The sequence below is a fragment of the Leucoraja erinacea genome, chromosome 10 (assembly GCF_028641065.1).
Source record: "Leucoraja erinacea ecotype New England chromosome 10, Leri_hhj_1, whole genome shotgun sequence".
Taxonomy (NCBI): domain Eukaryota; kingdom Metazoa; phylum Chordata; class Chondrichthyes; order Rajiformes; family Rajidae; genus Leucoraja; species Leucoraja erinaceus.
The window spans coordinates 12,661,602-12,680,938 of record NC_073386.1 but is presented as its reverse complement, the minus strand read 5'-3'; the positions used below and the strand labels follow the sequence as shown (position 1 = coordinate 12,680,938).

Genomic DNA, 19,337 nt, shown 5'->3' with positions numbered 1-19,337 from the left:
GTGACAGGCCATATGTTCCCCTTGGCCCAGAAATCCTTTTGTTCGATTGTTTCAGGAGGTGAGACAGCTTCCTAACATCCAGCATTAAAGTGTCAAGACTGCATCTTAAAACTAAGACTGCATATGTTGTTAATATAACCAGAAACCCAGACATCTTACAGAGGAGTTTTATGCAATTAACATGTACAACTCATATTATTGATTAAATAAGACATATTCTAGATCCTCGGAGAGAAAAAAGATGTGAAGGCTTTGGAGAGGGCGCGAAAAAGTTTAGTTTAGTTTAGAGATACAGTATGGAAACAGGCCCTTTGGCCCACCTAGTCTGCGCCGACTAGCAGTCACTGCACACGAACTCTATCCTACATACTAGGGACAATTTACAATTTTTACCAAAGCCAATTAACCTACAAACCTGTATGTGTTTGGAGTGTGTGAGCACCCCAAAATTTCACCTGTTCCCTTTCTCCAGAGATGCTGCCTGACCTGCTGAGTTATACCAGCATTTTATGTCTATTTTAGATGCCAGTAGCGTTTTGTTTGGAACAGGCAGTGAATCAACCGTCTTCTACTATTGTAAGAGGGGGTTTGCAAGGCTCTGCCCTAAGCTGACACTTTAAAGGTATTTTTAAGAACATGAAAAGATGTGAAACAGGAGCAGGATTAAGCCGATCAATCAGGTCAATCAAGCCTGCTCCACCATTCAATGGCATCATGGTCAATCCCATCTTGGCCTCAGCACTCCTTTCCTTCTCACCCCTTTGCTCTTTTGTATTTTAAAAACACAGCATCCATGCTCTCAAAGATACTCAGCCCTCTGGGAGTTTAAATCACTCCTCACCCCCACCTTAAATGGGTGACTCCTTACTCTGAAATCAAGTGCCTAGGTCCAGATGAATTCACAAGGAGAGACACCCTCTCAGTATCCACTCTGGCAACCCCCACAGAATTTTATATGTCTCAATAAAAACATAGAAACATAGAAAATAGGTGCATGAGTAGGCCATTCAGCCCTTCGAGCCTGCACCGCCATTCAATATGATCATGGCTGATCATCCAACTCAGTATCCTGTACCTGCCTTCTATCCATACCCCCTGATCCCTTTAGCCACAAGGGCCACATCTAACTCCCTCTTAAATATAGCCAATGAACTGGCCTCAACTACCTTCTGTGGCAGAGAATTCCAAAGATTCACCACTCTCTGTGTGAAAAATGTTTTTCTCATCTCGGTCCTAAAAGATTTCCCCCTTATCCTTAAACTGTGGCCCCTTGTTCTGGACTTCCCCAACATCGGGAACAATCTTCCTGCATCTAGCCTGTCCAACCCCTTAAGAATTTTGTAAGTTTCTATAAGATCCCCCCTCAATCTCCTAAATTCTAACAATAAGATCACCTCTCATTCAATGAGCACAGTTCCCCAATGCAAGCTAATATATTACACCCGACTCCCATGCACTTTCATCTTGTGCAGCAAGAATCTTCAACAAATGTGCGCTGTTGTTAACAGTCACCCTCAGGGATGATGAGCTAGATGGACAGTTAGACAGCCATTTCTCTTGATTTAGCTTGTCGGAGTCAAAGCTTTTCACGAGTAGGGGCAGCACAGTGGCGCAGCGGCAGAGTTGCTGCCTTTCAGCGGCAGAGACCCTGGTCCAATTCTGACTATGGGTGCTGTCTGTATGGAGTTTGTACGTTCTCTCTGTGAATGCCTGGGTTTTTTCTGGGTGCTCCAGTTTCCTCCCACACTCCAAAGGCATACAGGTTTGTACATTAATTGTCTTCAGTAAAAATTGTAGATTTTTGCTATTGTGTGCAGGATGGAACTAGTGTACAGGGTGATCACTGGTCGAAAGGGCCTATTTCTACGCTGTACCTCAAAAGTCTAAAAATATAAAAAGGAAATGGCTTGGAACTTTTGGTCAATAACGAGATGCCTGCACCCACAACGGATTTCTAGACTTGGTTTTCAGTTCCACTTTTCCACTTTTTGGCATTGTGGATGACTTTACAGATGTCAGTTATATTCTCAGTAGCAAGGCCCAGCTTAAACTCTATTTGGTGTTTTCCTCTGTTCAATTTGCTCCTCTCTTCTCCCAGTAATGCCAACTCCAGCGGGTTATAGACAGAGAGCCACACAGCCTGGAAACAGGCCCTTTGGCCCAACTTGCACGATGATGGTCTCTGATGCTGGTAAAACCCCTTTATAATTGGGCCGCAGGATGAGGGTGTGGAGAAAAAGTCCTGACCCAAAATCTCGATTATTCATGTTCTCCAGAGGTGCTTCCTGTCCTGCTGAGTTACTCCAGCACTTGGTAACTCTTTTTATAAACCGGCATTAGCAGTTCCTTGTGTTTACATTAGGGTCTGTAGGAATGTTTTGTGTTCAAATTGGTGATGTATTTTCCACACTCCACATCAAAAATATCTCATCGGTTTCAGAGTATTATGTGATGTTTTAAAAGGGATGTTAATGCTACGTCAATGGTTCAATGTTTGATTTATTATCACGTGTACCAAGGTACATTTTTTTGTATTTTGTTTTGTATTATGCAAGTCCAAGTCTTATTTACCATTGTATATTTTACCCTCTTTAGAATTGGGAGATGCAGTGCGGAAACAGACCCTTCAGCCCACCGAGTCCGCGCTGACAAGCAAACACTCCGCACGCTAGCACTATCCTACGCACACTAGGGACAATTTACAATTAACAGAAGCCAATTTACTTACAAATCCGCACGTCATTGGAGTGTGGGAGGACTATTTCTCTATTTTTTTTTTCCTTTTCCACGCTCTCTCTTTCTTTCATTCTCCTTCACAATCTTTCTTCTTTTGTTTTTGTTTCCTACCCTCCATTCCCTCCCGACGTTGCTAGCAGGAAGTTACCAGGGACAATGATGTATTGCTGTTATTTCAATCAGAAAGCATGCGGTTCCCCGTAGAGTGATTCACAGAATCCAGATCTGTGGCAGGGCCAGAAATGTCAGCAATTCCTGCTCGCATTCCCTTGTAGTTTGCATCATGTTCAGATTAGGACCAGTCTGGAGGACTCGAGCAATGGCATTGAAATTTATCAATGTGAACAACAAAGAAAGGGCGGTCACAGTGGCGCAACGGTAGAGTTGCTGGCTTACAGCACTTCAAGCGCCGGGGACCCGGGTTTGATCCCGACTGCGGGTGCTGTCTGTACCGTCTCCCTGTGACCGCGTGGGTTTTCTCCGAGATCTTGGTGTTAGTGAAAATTGCCCCTAGTGTGTTAATGTGCAGGGGATAATGTTAATGTGCGGGGATCGCTGGTCGGTGTGGACTCGGTGTGGACTCGAAGGGCTTGTTTCTGCGTTGTATGTCTGAACTAAACCAAACTAAACAGTGCCGTGCTTCACTCTTCTGCCACTCTCGCCATCATCCAGGGCAATATATGAAGTGCAATTTTCTGTGGAAGCTGCCACCAATGCACCAGATAACACCGAAGATCAGGATCGATCCAGGGTCTCTGTGGTTGAGGCAGCAGCTCTAGCAGCTGTGCAACTGTGCTGCACTAGCAATAGCATTTATAATCATAATTATATTTATTTTATTAAAGGAATTGAAATTCCACCACCACCATGGTAACTGCAAACTTTAATTGTATCTCAATGATCTACTACATCCTGCACCCCATTCCACGTCATGATATATATTGATCAGCTCGTCATTACGTTTGTACATTGCTTTGCCATAGAGCAGTATAATAGGCGTCATGGTTAATCATTTAAGGGTGAGAGCGGAAAGAATTAATAGGAACCTGAGGGGTAACCTTGTCACATAGGTGGGTATGTGGAATGAGCTGCCAGAGGAGGTAGACACTAAATGCTGGAGTAAATTAATGGGTCAGGCTGCATCTTTGGAGAAAAGGAATAGGTGACGTTTCGAGTCGAGATGTTCAGGTTGTAAGCTATCCGTGAATTGGAGGAACAACACCTCATATTTCGCTTGGGCAGCTTACAACCCAGCGGTTTGAATATTGACCTTGAGTTTCAAGTAACCCTTGCATTCCTTGCATTGTAACTCAGCGGGTCAGGCAGAATCTCTGGAGAAAAGGAATTCCCTCTCTCTCTGTCCCTCCCTCACCCTAGTCATCTTACTAGTTTCACTGTTTGTATCCTTTCATTATCACCTCTTCCACAGCCAACAATGGGCCATTGTGAGCTCCACCTTGCCCTCCAGGAGGCGAGTGGGCAAGATCATCTCTGACCCCTCTCACCCAGGCCACAAACTCTTTGAATCACTTCCCTCTGGAAGGCGACTCCGGACTGTCAAAACTGCCACAGCCAGACATAAAAACTGTTTTTATCCACGAGTAGTAGCTCTACTCAACAGCCAAAAATCGGCAGTCTCCCTTTGATCTGGTATTTTGTTGGTTCATTTGCTTGATCCATGGTGTTTTATCATTAATGTTTTATTATTATTAATGTTTAGTGTTTTCTGAGTCATTTGTAACTGTCACTGTATGTCATGTTGTTACTTGTGGGCGGAGCACCAAGGCAAATTCCTTGTATGTGAATACTTGGCCAATAAACTTACTTACTTAAGTACTTACTTACTTTTCTTGAGTCATCAGTGCAGGATCTGATTTTTTCTGCACGTTTTCATACCTCTAGTTTCTCTCTCCCCTTACTCTCAGTCTGAAGAAGAGTCTCGACCCGAAACATCATGTATTCCTTTACTCCAGAGATGCTGCCTTGACACACTGAGTTACCCCATCATTTTATGTCTATCATTGGTGTAAACCAGCATCTGCAGTTCCTTCCTACACATTTTGCCAGTGGAGGTAGTCGAGGCAGGTACAATAACCACATTTAAAAGACTTTAGGAGAAGTATAAACACATGAAATTGAAGGGTTCAGAGGGATATGGGACAAACACAGGAAGGTGGAAGTAGCGTAGATGGGGGAATCTTGGTCGCCATGGGCAATTTCAGTTTAGTTTCAGTTTAGTTTATTGTCACATGTACCGAGGTACATTGAAAAGCTTTTGTTGCATGCTAACCAGTCAGCAGAGAGACAATGCATGGCTCCAATCAATCCATTTACAGTGTATAGATACATGATAAGGGAATAACTTTTAGTGCAAGGTAAAGCCAGCAAAGACTGGTCAAGGATAGTCCGAGGGACATCGAAGCTGTGCCAAAGGGCACATTTCCATGCAGTATGACTCTTTGCCAAAAGATTAATTAGATTACAATCAGCAATTGAAAACAATGGATATTCAGATTGCAAAACTCTCTCATCTTGATCATCGATTCAGGTTTTCTTTTTTATATAAATACATATTTCCAAGTTATTTGAACATCTCAGCTGCTTGTGAAATATTTCCAGGAGGTCTGAAATCAAGTGGCAGGTTTCCTGCCCGCATTTTAATTCACATTCTGTTGGGGGTCGGTTGTTAAAATGCTTTTAGATTTAAAACCGTATGAGCTACATGTCAATAGATGGCAGGTGGATAAAGCTGTTAAAATAAGAGAGCTTGTTCTCATAAAAACATACGACGATTCGAATGGTGTTGAAGGAGTTGGCAAATGAGCAGAATATACATCATGTTTCCACTGTAAAACATTGATTAGGGACAAACGTCTTTCTGATAAACTTTACCACCAGGGCTCCTGCCATGGATGGTGTTTGTGGCAGAAAGAAAATGGAAGGAATGGGTAGTTTATAAACCAGAAGTATGAACAATGAAATCTCCAATTTTAGGCAACTAAGAACAACTCCCCTCCCCCCTTTATGCCCTCCCCCCCCCCGGCCCCATCTCCCCGTCACTTTTATGTTGCCCTCCTGTCATAGACACCCACTTCTCCCCTACCCCTCCCCTTCCACCCGAATCCCTTCCTCTGGCTTCACAATTTACATTTCTTCTATCCTTATCTAACACCTTTTGACTTTTCACCCCCAGTGTTAGTCCAACCACCTGCCCATCAAAACCCCTCCATCACCTGTATTCACCTATCGCTCGACGGGCTTTATCCTGCCCCTTGTCTCTTCCAGCTTTAACCTCCACCCCTACCCCCTTCCCCCTCCACCACCACAATCAGCCTGAAGAAGGGTCCTGACCCGAAACGTCACCTGTCCAAGCTCTCCAGAGATGCAACCTGTCCCGCTCAAATACTCCAGCACTTTGTATCCTATTTTGTGAAGGTAAGACTTACTCATGGCTAGGGCAATATTGTATGTTTGGCACACTAAGGCTCTCTTGTCTCCAGGAACATGATGTGGAACAGGGATAGTGAACTGCACTGGCGACCAGTGATAGTCAAGGAATGTGTCAACAGCCCTAATTCAAAGCCCCAACATTCCAACTCATTTACACAGAGATGTACTGTATTGGTGGCATTGATTATGATAGTTTTATGTCATAAGAACTGCAGTGTTGTTCATATCTGGGAATCTGCCGTAAATATAGATATGAAAATATTAAAAGCTCAAGTACAGAGAGTTCTTGCTCAATGATTTATTAAGGCATCTATTATATTAATCCACTGAGGAGCAAGATAGGTTTGATGTTGTTTAAAAATGCCACCATATTAGCACAGTGCACTTGTGTTTTACACATAGTTATGTATCTTAAGATGATAATTATCACAGCAGAACTTCTGGAGAGTGGAATAAACTAAAAGCTGACCCTCCAGAATTTTGGATGAATATAGAGTTCAAATATGTCGGGACAAATATAAAAGAAAGATGATTGCATTGCATGTGCATCTGAAATTCAACTCCCCAATATTTCATCAAGATTTTGTTGGACATCTCTTGTAAAACAGATGCAGATGGAATCACTGATGGCTACCTTATTGTTAAAAGCCAAAGATAGAATTTGAGTATTTAAGTATTTTTTAAAGAACTAACCATTTATTGTGTGCAGGCCTTATTTAAAAAAATAAATAGCCAGACGGATTTGTTGCACAGTGCGCTCTCACCGGTCGCAGTTTAAATTAGCTTATGTCTGAAATTATATTTTATAGCAGTTAAATACCATGCTTTTTATACATGCATTGGATATAAACATCACTAACAAGTATAGCTATTAATGTCATTCATATTTGCCCTTGAGGTGGCACTGGTGAACGCATTAAGAGAAAGTGAACAAAGAGTCCATGAAATATTTCTCCATTTTTTATGAAGTGAAAAGAATGTAAGAAATAGGCGCTGGAGTTAACTCAGCGGGACAGGCAACATCTCTAGAGAAGGAATGGGTAACGTATTCGGTCGCGACCTTTCTTCAGACTTCTGAAGAAGGGTCTCAACCAGAAACGGAGTCAGAAGAAGGGTGTCGACCCGAAACATCACCCGTTCCTTCTCTCCAGAGATGCTGCCTGTCCCACTGAGTTACTCCAGCATTTTGGGTCTATATTCGGTTCAAACCAGCATCTGAAGTTCCTTCCTACACATCTCACAGAATTTTATATATTCCAATACAAACATGCCATTTTCGTCTAAACTCCAGTGAATATAGACATATTATGCTCAGTGATAATTGATCAAGTAAATCCAGGCTTGATTTTTACCATTGCCTACAGAATCTCATTGGAATCTGCCCTAGCTACAAAATTAACTATGCATTACACAAACAGAAATCCTAAATCTTGAGAGTGAAAAGGATATTAAAAGCTTTTGCAATGTAGACTGATTAGTTATTTTCACTCCTTCTTGGCAGTTGTGGTCCTTTCAGAACTATTTGGAGTTTTAATTCGGCCTTGAATCTACTCATTGGCTGAGTACCCCCAGTCTCTAAGGATAAAGAATTCCAAAGACTAGAATAGGAACACAAGTGGACCAAATGACTTGTTATCCTGAGTCAGTCATTCAATAAATTCCTGGTTCATCCTCAACCTTGTCTCCACTTGAAGGAATGAAGGATTCAAGACTTGAATGACTGAAAAAGAATTGAGAAGCAGGGGCATTCCCACTGAAGATATAAAAGGACAATTCCATAATAATCTTCACGGTAGCGCAGTGGTAAATTTGCTGCCGTACAGCACCAGTGACCCAGGTTCAAACCTGACTATGGGTGCTGTTTGTACAGAGTTTGTACGTTCTCCCTATGACGGTGTGGGTTTTCTCCGGATGCTCCGGTTTTGCTCCCACATTCAACAAGCCATGCTGGTATGTAGGTTAATTGGCTTCTGTAAATTGTCCCTGTTGTGTGGGATACAACTAGTGTACGGGTGATCGTTGGTGGGCAAAAGGGCCTGTGTCCATGCTGTATCTCTAAACCAAACTAAATTATGATGTGCTGCGATATGGCTAATACAGATGGCTTATATCACTAGGTGGGAAGATAGCAATTGTGGGGAAAAGACATTTATTAAAAATAAAGGAAAAAAGGGGAAGGCTGATAAAAAGACATTGGACAGCACAGCAATGATCGTGAATACATTTAACTCAAGCCTATTCAACTCAATGCATGTTGTTCATGGAATTCACACTGCCTGGTCTTTTAGTAATGTGGGTGTAATTGGTGGGATACCAAACATTAATGGATGGCATGTGTAGGAAGGAACAGCAGATGCTGGTTTAAACCAAAGATAGACACAAAACGGTGGAGTAACTCAGCGAGACAGGCAGCATCTCTGGAGAGAAGAAATGGGTGACGTTTTGGGTCGAGACCCTTCTTCAGGCCTTTTTCTGAACAAGGGTCTCGATCCGAAACGTCACCGATTCATTCTCTCCAGAGATGCTGCCTGTCCCGCTGAGTTACTCCTGCATTTTGTGTCTATCAATGGATGGCAGCCATATCTGCTCAGTAATCAGATGAAGATATCAAAGCGACAGCCCATGGGGGAAGATTGAAGGAGATGGTTAGTAGAATCACTTAAAGCCTGTGCAAGGGTCTTCTGCATAGAGGTCTTCTACCATCCATATGCTGTCGATTTGCTCCAGTGGATGAGGGCCACTCTGGACCAGTGAGATGAGGGCCATACTAGTAATAAGTTAGAAGATACTGAAGTGGAGATACAAAGTTGTTATTTTGAGTGGGCGGCACAGTGGCGCAGCGGTAGAGTTCTTGCCTTACAGCACCAGAGACCAGGGTTCAATCCTGACTACAGGTCCTGTCTTTATGGAGTTTGTACCTTCTCCCTGTGACTGCATGAGTTTTCTCTGTGTGCTCCAGTTTCCTCCCACATGCCAAAGACATACAGGTTTGCAGATTAATTGGCTTCGGTAAAAATTGTAACATTTCCCGAGTGAGTAGGATAATGCTAGTGTATGGGGCGATCGCTGGACAGTGCGGGCTCGATGTGCCACACTGAATCCCTAACGTCTAAAGTCTGAAAAATGAAATGTGCTTCAATATTCAATATTTCACATTCCATTAAACCTAAAATGCTCTTCACAATGTAAATAATGTGCATCGTTTAGTTTGCAGTCATAATAGAGCAAAGCACAGGAGCTCCCTGCTCACAGTTTAACCATGCAAACAATACTGCAGTGCCTGCATTTTGAATGAAATCTAATCTAAAAGCAAAAATTACTGAGAACACCTAGCAGATCGGACTGTGGAAAGTGAAACAGTATTAATGCATTATGTCAGAGATCCTTCGTTATAACTCGGCTCTTTAACCAGAAATATTAACTCTCCTTCTCTTTCCACAGATGCTGCCTGACCATGTGAGTGTTTCCAGCATGTTCTGGTTTTATCAGTGACCAACACTTCATTGGATGTTGAATGCTATGGAGTTGCCCAAGGATAGGAAGGCACTGCATAAATATAGCTCTACTGTGGTTCTACGAAATGGGGAAGAGAGAAGGGTACAGGGAGAAAGGGAATGAAGGACCCCACTGACTTGCACCCCTTGTCTATGTGAACTTATCGTGGGGGGGGGGGGGGAAACATGATGGAGGAACCCAGCAGATCAGGCCCCATTTGTGGAGTTTTCAGATTTCATCAGTCTGAATAAAGTTCCCAACTCGAAACATTGTCTGTCAACAGATGCTGTCTGACCCACTGAGTTTCTCCTCTGACAATGGAGGAGACCTTGGACAGAAAGGTCTGTGCAGGAATGGGAGGGAGAATTAAAGTGTTCGGCAACTGGGAGATCAATCTGAAGAAGTGTCTCGACCCGAAATGACACCCATTCATTCTCTCCAGAGATGCTGCCTGTCCTGTTGAGTTACTCCAACTTTTTGTGTCTATCTTTCGCTTCTCCAGTAATCTGTTAATTGCTCATGATTCAAGCAATCTCTAGTGTCTTCCTACGGTAGGAAAATTGTCCCCTGATTTATATGTTAGAGTTCCTTAAAATATTATTATATTAGAAAAATACTTTTGTGTAATAACTTACTGGAATGTATAATTTATGCTGGTGTTTGGAAAGGATAGATAAAATGGAAATGGATGGATTTGTCCTTTGTTCCAGAGAACTGTACGTTCAATTATTGAGTACATTGAAGAATAAAATCAATAGATTTCTTGGCATTCAGGGGCGAAAACTGAAAATGCCAGAAATACTCAGCAGATCAGGGGGCATCTGTGAAGATAGATATAAAGATAACATTTCAGGTTGCTTGCCTCTCACAGAACTCCACACAGAGGGGGAGCAGTGAGAGAGGGTCTCACAAATCTCCACACACAGATGGAGCAGAAGCTTCACCTATCCATGTTCTCCAGAGACGCTGCCTTCCCTGCTGATCTCCATCAATTGTACAGCACTTCGTGTCCTTTTGTTAATTTCTGCCACATTCAGCAGGGCACGGATGAAACTCAAGAGAAGAAGTATGAATGTGTAGGAAATGAACTGCAGAATCTGGTTTACACCGAAGAATAGACACAGTAAGCTGGAGTCAGCAGGTCAGGCAGCATCTCTGGAGAAAAGGAATATGTGACGTTTCGTGTCGAGACCCTTCTTCAGACCTGAAACATCACCTATTCCTTTTCTCCTGAGATACTGCATGACCCGCTGAATTACTTCAGCTTTTTTGTGTCTATCATCAGAGGAAGTATGAAGGAAGCTAGGCACTAAAAACCTGGTGCCTGTTCATCGTCATAACAGAATACATCTCCTGGTGGAGTTACCACCAGCAGCCAAGGCGATCGCATCAATTGTACACCTCGGACTTGCATTCCTTCACCATCCTCAGTCTGAGACCAACAGTGCTCAGAACTAAAACCTTTTAGAAACACATAGCACAGCTGTTGCATGACAACAGGAGAAATGATCATGGAATCAAGGTATTAGGAAATCATGAATGGTGGGTGACAGCCAGTGCTTTGGGAACAACTGCATGGCTTCCATTATTCCTGATGATGTGGAGGGTGGCAGAAAGGAAAGCACGCTGATAATTCTCAACATTGTACTAGATTGTACGAAGATGTTGATAAGGGGCGTGGAGTAAGAAAGCTAGGAAGATAGGAGAGGATTAAAGAAAAATTATGATTTAGATTTAGAAAAGGGGATAAAATATTCTGTTAAGGCAGGTTGAGAAGTGAGAGGGAGGGAGAGAGAGGGAGAGGGGGAGAGAGAGGGGAGAGAGAGGGGGAGGGAGAGAGGGGGAGAGAGAGGGGGAGGGGGAGAGAGGGGGAGGGAGAGGGGGAGAGAGGGGGGGGGGGAGAGGGAGGGAGGGAGAGGGGGAGAGAGGGGGAGAGAGAAATTAGTTGAGCATCTTGATGCTTTAGGTTTGAGCTGTTCCGACACGATTCAGCAATTTAGCCTTCAGCAAAGAAGCTATTTATTTTATAGATCAAACAAATATTATCACAGCTACAATCACACTTAGCTGAAGGTTCCTGCAGAATGACTACAAGACAGATGAGAGATTTATCTACTGAATCAGAACTAGGTTGGAAGCGACCAAATAAGGAAATGAGTGATAAAAGAAAAGCAAACATTCAGCTTGATGAAGGGAACAAGCTGTATATTAGAGGAGATTATTTGTAGATTTAAGCAGTCGAACAAGAAAAATGCATGTCTATTCTTATTGTGCTCTGTCTTCTGCAAATATTCTGCTTATAAAATTCTTTGAAGGTGGAAAGAATTGATAGCATTAAAATGCGAATCATAAACTAGTCACATCACTTCTCCTGTGAGAAACAATCTCCTTTTAAAAACGGGATCAGGATACTTGGAGGTAGTAATATGTTTAGAAAAAACCCCCAATATATGTTATAAATTATTTGTATTCCTCAATAATCATTTATTTTCTGTGGTTTTGTTCATGCTAATCAAATAAAATTTAATTCTCTCTGAGCCCTCACGAGGGGTGGAAAAACAGCTTTAGCAACAAAACATTGCTGTTAATTGTCTGAAGAAACATAGAAAACATAGAAAAAGTGCAGGAGGAGGCCATTCGGCCCTTCGAGCCAGCACTGCTGAGTTTCGACGCGAGAGGGGTTTCGACCTGAAAAGTTACCTATTTCCTTCGCTCCATAGATGCTGCCTCACCTGCTGAGTTTCTCCAGCATTTTTGTCTACCTTCGATTTTCCAGCAACTGCAGTTCCGTCTTAAACATTGCTGTTAATTTCCCTTTTTAACAAGTACAAATTGAATTTACCTGATATCAAAGATAGATACAAAAAACTGGAGTATCTCAGCGGGACAGGCAGCATCTCTGGAGAGAAGGTATGGGTGATGTTTTGGGTCGTGACCCTTCTTCAGGGTGGTTAGGGATAAGGGAAATGAGAGATTTGGATGGTGATGCGGAGAGATTAAGAACAATGAATGAAAGATTTGCGAAAAAAGTAACGATGATAAAGGAAACAGGCCATTGTCAGCTGTTTGTAGGAAGACTCACATAATATCTTTCAATCTTTGGAAGTTACTCCAAATACAGGGTAAAGCATAGAATTATTTGGCATTGGGATGAACAATATTTTTTCTCTGTCTCCACACTAGATGGTTGCAAAGCCATTCCCCACTCCCAAAAGAAGTGATGGCAGCGCTATGGCGCAGCGGTCAAGTTGCTGCCTTACAGCTCCAGAGACCCAGGTTCGATACTGACTACGGGTGCTGTCCGTACGGCTTGCGCACATTCTCCCTGTGACCACGTGAGTTTTCTCCGGGTTCCTCCCACATTCCAAAGACGTGCAGGTTTGTAGGCTTTTGTAAATTGTCCCTAGTGTGTAGGATGGAACTAGTGTATGGGTGATGGCTGGTTGCACGGACTGAGAGGGCCAAAGGACCTGTTTCCATGCTGTATCTCTTAACTAAACTAAACTAAATGAAAGTGATGGGGAACCTATGGCTTAAAAGGATGGAAGAATCTGAATTATAGCATCAGATTTGTAGCAGCAAAGAAGAGCACCATTTGGCCTATGCTTGTTCCTGGTCAGTCCCGTTCTTTATCTCTGTTCCATAACCAATGCCAATTATATTCTCAGGGACCTACTCAATTCCCCATTTAAGGCATTGACTGTTCCGTTTCCGCCACAATTCCAAATCCTAAGCACCCTCTCAGTAACAAACGTTCTATTCATTTTCCTCACGTAAATCATGCCCTCAGTTGTTTCATTTTAAAACTATTCTGAAGAATGGTCTTGACCTGAAACGTCACACATTCCTTCTCTCCAGAGATGCTTCCTGTCCCGCTGAGTTACTCCAGCTTTTTGTATCTAATTGCATTGATATGTTTCCATGTAAAGGCATCAGAGTGGTGGGTGCCTGGAACTCGCCTCCAGGGGTGGTGGCAGTGGAGACTAATTCATCAGTGGCATTAAAGAGACTTTTGGATGAGCATATGGAAGTGCATGGAGTGGAGAGATATGGATCATATGCAGGCAGAGGAGATTTGGTTAACTGGGCATCATGTTCCTGAGCTGTACTGTTCTATGCTCTATCTAATAGCTCTTACCTAATCTGGGTAAATTAGCCATTTATATACCAATACAAATAAGTGGCAATGTGAAGGTTAAGAATGTTAAACAAACCCAGATTTTTCTTTACTGATTTATGGCTAAAGCAGTCAACCAGTTTTTTGTTCTAAGTTTACTCATTTCAATGGTACTTTCACACAGACCTTGAATGTTGGAGCGTGTGATAAGGTACATTGTTTAGGAATGTGCTGTAGCAAGAGTCCTTGAACGGACAATGAATTACCCTGGTGGAAGGTGTACTCCAATTTCCTTTGCGGATATTTCTCATACAAAATAATCCAGAAATGAAACAAAACAACTGCAAGTGCATGGTCCGATATTTGGGAGAAAGTGTGGGGAATAAGAACAAGTAAGTACTGTGAGTAGACAAAGTGCTGGAGAAACTCAGCGGGTGCAGCAGCATCTATGGAGCGAAGGAAATAGGCAACGTTTCGGGTCGAACGGTACCTATTTCCTTCGCTCAATAGATGCTGCTGCACCCGCTGAGTTTCTCCAGCACTTTGTCTACCTTCGATTTTCCAGCATCTGCAGTTCCTTCTTAAACATAGAAACATAGAAATTAGGTGCAGGAGTAGGCCATTCGGCCCTTCAAGCCTGCACTGCCATTCAATATGATTATGGCTGATCATCCAACTCAGTATCCCGTACCTGCCTTCTCTCCATACCCTCTGATCCCCTTAGCCACAAGGGCCACATCTAACTCCCTCTTAAATATAGCCAATGAACTGGCCTCGACTACCCTCTGTGGCAGAGAGTTCCAGAGATTCACCACTCTCTGTGTGAAAAAAGTTCTTCTCATCTCAGTTTTAAAGGATTTCCCCCTTATCCTTAAGCTGTGACCCCTTGTCCTGGACTTCCCCAACATCGGGAGCAATCTTCCTGCATCTAGCCTGTCCAACCCCTTAAGAATTTTGTAAGTTTCTATAAGATCCCCTCTCAGTCTCCTAAATTCTAGAGAGTATAAACCAAGTCTATCCAGTCTTTCTTCATAAGACAGTCCTGACATCCCAGGAATCAGTCTGGTGAACCTTCTCTGCACTCCCTCTATGGCAATAATGTCCTTCCTCAGATTTGGAGACCAAAACTGTACGCAATACTCCAGGTGTGGTCTCACCATGACCCTGTACAACTGCAGTAGAACCTCCCTGCTCCTATACTCAAATCCTTTTGCTATGAAAGCTAACATGCCATTCGTTATGGTAACATACCATTAAAGTAAGTACTGTGAGTTTTGGTAGGGTTGGGGACAGGGATGAGAGGGGAGTAGTGGGGAGTGAGCTGCCAAGAAACAATGGCAACATTAATCCATGCCACTCCAAGTATCTTTGGGGTCAGGACCATTGCATGGTAAGTTACAACAGCTTCTTTATGAGCCTGTGATTAGTTTACCCTGGTTCACAAGTTCACAAGTTCATGTTATAGAAGTAGAATTAGGCCCATCGAGTCTACTCCGCCATTCAATCATGGCTGAACTGTGCCACCTAATCCCGTTTAGTTTAGTTTAGCGCGGAAACAGGCCCTACGGCCCACCGAGTCTGCGCCAATCAGCGATCCCTGCACACTGACGCCACCCTACACACACTCGGGACAATGAACATTTATAGCAAGCAAATTAACCTACAAAGCTGTACGTCATTGGAGTGTAGGAGGAAACCGGTGCACCCGGAGAAAACCCACGCTGTTCACGGGGAAAACGTACAAACTCCATACAGACAAGCACCCGTGGTCAGGATTGAACCCGGGCCTCTGGCGCTGTAAGGCAGCAACTCTACTGCAGCTACCGCCCCATATTTTGAGCTATTGATCATTATTAAAATATAAAAATAGTTGTGAAGGAAAACATTGTTAAAGAACAATGTAATGACTGCTATATGTGCTGAGAAGAGTACAAATCAAATAAACAATTATTTTTTTCAAGGGTATCTATGGCAATGTGCTTTGATTTTACTGATAAATAGATAGAAATAATATATAATTGACCTGCAAACATATGGGGGTCGTGAGTACGAAGGTAGACACAAAATGCTGGAGTAACTCAGCGGGACAGGCAGCATCTCTGGAGAGAAGGAATGGGTGACGTTTCGGGTCAAGACCCTTCTTCTGAAACGTCACCCATTCCTACTCTCCAGAGATGCTGCCTGTCCCGCTGAGTTACTCCAGCATTTTGTGTCTACCTTCGATTTAAACCAGCATCTGCAGTTCTTTCCTACACACGGAGTCGAGTGCAATATCTCATGAAAATTTGACCTCATTTTAAGTAAAGTGTGAGTGTGTGATCTGTCACTTGAGGTAACAACACAAATCTCTCAGCAAAGCTGTTCAAGACAACGTATTGTGTCAATATAAATACAGTGGGTGCAACAGATTAGGAGTTTCAAAATTACTTGATAAAATGGATTCTGAATTTTCTCGGTACCTATCCCGCTTCACAATTTTTGCAGAGATGCATGTCAACAGAACGGCATTGGAACAGGATCCATTCCATGAAATACCTAATTCAGTTTCGAGACACAGCATGGAAATAGGCCTTTTGACCGACTGAGTCCACATCAACCATCGATCACGCACTCACACTGGTTTTATGTTATCCCTCTTTCACATCCACAGCCCAGTGCTGCCCATTTGCTACCTTAAAACACCAGAGACCCAGGTTCGTTCCTGACTATGGATACTGTCTGCATGGAGCTTGTATGTTCTTCCCATGAGCTGCGTGGGTTTTCTCCAACATCTCCACTTTCCTCCCACACTGCCAAGGCGTACAGGTTAGTAGGTTAATTGGCTTGGTAAAATTGTAAATTGTCCCTAGCATGTGTAGGGTATTGTTAATGTGAGGGGATCGCTGCTTGGCGCGGACTCGGTGGGCCGAAGAGCCTGTTTCCATGCTATATCTCTAAACTAAACTAAACTACACATTCGGGGCCATTCACAGAAGACAATTAACCTACAAACACGCAAGTATTTGGGACGTGGGACCAAACTGAGCACCCGGAGGAAAATGGCATAGTCACAGGGAGGAAGGACAAACTCCGCACAGATGGCACCTGAGGTCAGGATCGAACCCGGGTCTCTGGCACTGTGAGGCAGTGGTTTTAACAGCTACACCACTGTGCCGGCTAAGACCACTCCCATCGTTGCTCAATGGGCAGAATGCTGGAAATATACCTTTGAGAGCATCCGGAAAGCTTCGTGAAATGCCGATCCTTGTTTTATAATCACCAGGTTTCTAACACTTTGCTTTCTGGACCAAACAACAAGAAAATGTAGGCCTGTCTGAATAACATGGCCAGGGACTGATTTAAATGTCACAGCTGAGAAAGTGGCAGATGCTACAGAGACCATTTTAGAAAATTAACGTGTTATCATTTATCTCTGCTCATTTGATTGGTTAATTTACTACTTCTTATTAAGCTTAATCATTTGGAAAGGCCCTCTGGTGAATACAAACAAGCTATTTCACTGTTACAGAGCAGATCACAGCCAAGAATTGGAACATTTTTATTTAAAATGAACATTAAGCTTTTCAGCAAGGCCTTTTCAGACTTTCACTTTAGATTTTAGAGACACAGCGCGGAAACAGGCCCTTCAGCCCACCAAGTCTGTGCCGACTGGCACCAGCACTTATTGTGTGGGTTTCAGGAATTTGGGGAATGAAATTTTAACCTACACTACCCAGTAGGGGAGAAAGCTGAAAAAGCGATGGGGTCAGGACAAAGCTTGGAATCTTGAGCGAGACACAAAGCTGGAGGAACTCAAGTGGTCAGGCAGCATCTGTGGAGGGAAAGGACAAGTGAAGTTCAAGTTGGTGCACTTCTTCAGACTGATTCAAATCTGTCCGTCATTTGGCTGATGTCAGTCCATTCCATCCCCAGATGTTGCGTGACCCGTTTAGTTCCTCCAGCCGCAAACGCCAACAGGATTAACAAACTCATCAGGAAGGCCGGCTCCGTCCTGGGGGCAGAGTTCGATCCATGGGAGGTTGGTCTTGGAGGGGAGGATGCTCCTCAAACTGCGGCGCATCCTGGACAATACAACTCACCCCCTCCATGAAACACTGGTCAACCTGAGGAGCACCTTCAGCAACAGACTGATTCCACCAAGATGCAGCACCTGAGAACGCCAAAGGAGATCCTTCTTCCCTGTGGCTATCAAACTGTACAACTCCTCCTCCTTCTGTCATGGGGTAGACTGAGACTACCCCCCCCCCCCCCTCCCTCCCCCCCCCCCACCCTCCTCCCCAATCTTTGCACATCCCCATCCTTTCCACTTGTCACTTCAACTTCATGTTTTACGTACTGTATCTTGAGTTTTATGACTGTTGGCACGTCAATTTCCTTCCTGGGATAAATAAAGTTATATCGTATCGTATCACATTGTATCAAATTTATAGATTATTTGCTCTTTATCATATTGATCTTTGTGGGAGACTAATGCTTGCAACTTGACTGCTATTTTTCCTACATTAAAACAGAGACAATGCTTCAAAGGTATTCCCCTTTGTCCAACACATTCCTCCCATTAGATCCCCTCCTTTATCAGTCTGAAGAAGGGTTTCGGCCCGAAACGTTGCCTATTTCCTTTGCTTCATAGATGCTGCTGCACCTGCTGAGTTTCTCCAGCATTTTTGTGTACCTTCGATTTTCCAGCATCTGCAGTTCCTTCTTAAACACCTCCCCTACCTCTGTTGTTTCCATCTGCCACCACCCCTCCTCGTTCGATTTCATTCTTCTTTTTCCTTTCCAGCATTTGTAGTCTTTTGCTCTCCATTTATCACCACCGAGCCTCTATCGCTGTCGCCACCCTTCCATTCCCCACCAGGCTATTGTCTGCCATCACCTCCGCCTCACCTGTATCCACCTGTTGCTTGTTAGTTTGTTCCTCCACCTCTCCCTCAGCCCGCACCTCTTTATACTGGCTACTTCTTCTCGACTCTTTCAGCCAAGATGAAGTGTCTCGACCCAAAACGTCGACAATCCATCTTCCTCCACCGATGCTGCCTGACCCACAGTTCCTTCAGCTGCTGTTCTATTTTTAGAGTCATAGTCATACAGCATGGAACCAGGCCCTTCGGCCCAACTTGGTCACACAGACCAACATGACGATCTACTCGAGTCCCACCTGCCTATGTTTGGCCCATGCCCTTCGAAACCTTTCCTATCCATGTACCTGTTCAAATGTCCTTTAAATGTTGCGATAGTACCTGCCTCAACTACCTTCTCCAGCACCTCGCTCCATATACTGAACACCCTTTGTGTATAAAAGTTGCCCCTCGGATTCCTATTAAATCTTTCCCCCCTCACTGTAGACCTATGTTCTTGATTCTTTCTTTTAAATTTTCAAAATAGACCTTATTCAATTGATAAACATATACAATTCATGAACCGTGCGAAAGATTCATCTGACATTTTTGGAGACTATACAAATTGTTCAATACAATTTTTTTTCAAATTCCACCAAAACTGTCCCCCACCCATGCCACTCATGTGGCCCATGTCCAAG

General features: G+C 43.4%; 1 protein-coding gene across 4 annotated transcripts in view; it reads right to left on the bottom strand.

Moving 5' to 3' along the window:
- palmdb (palmdelphin b) overlaps nt 1-19,337 on the bottom strand; it is a 76,965-nt gene that overhangs the window by 36,330 nt on the left and 21,298 nt on the right. The window contains exon 1 of one of the 4 annotated variants that reach the window (XM_055641490.1): nt 2,729-4,136. The exons of the other annotated variants lie outside the window; for them this stretch is intronic. The gene's annotated coding sequence lies outside the window, so the exon portion shown is untranslated. Of the gene's footprint in view, nt 1-2,728; nt 4,137-19,337 lie in introns of those variants that run through there. 4 annotated transcript variants of the gene reach the window in all.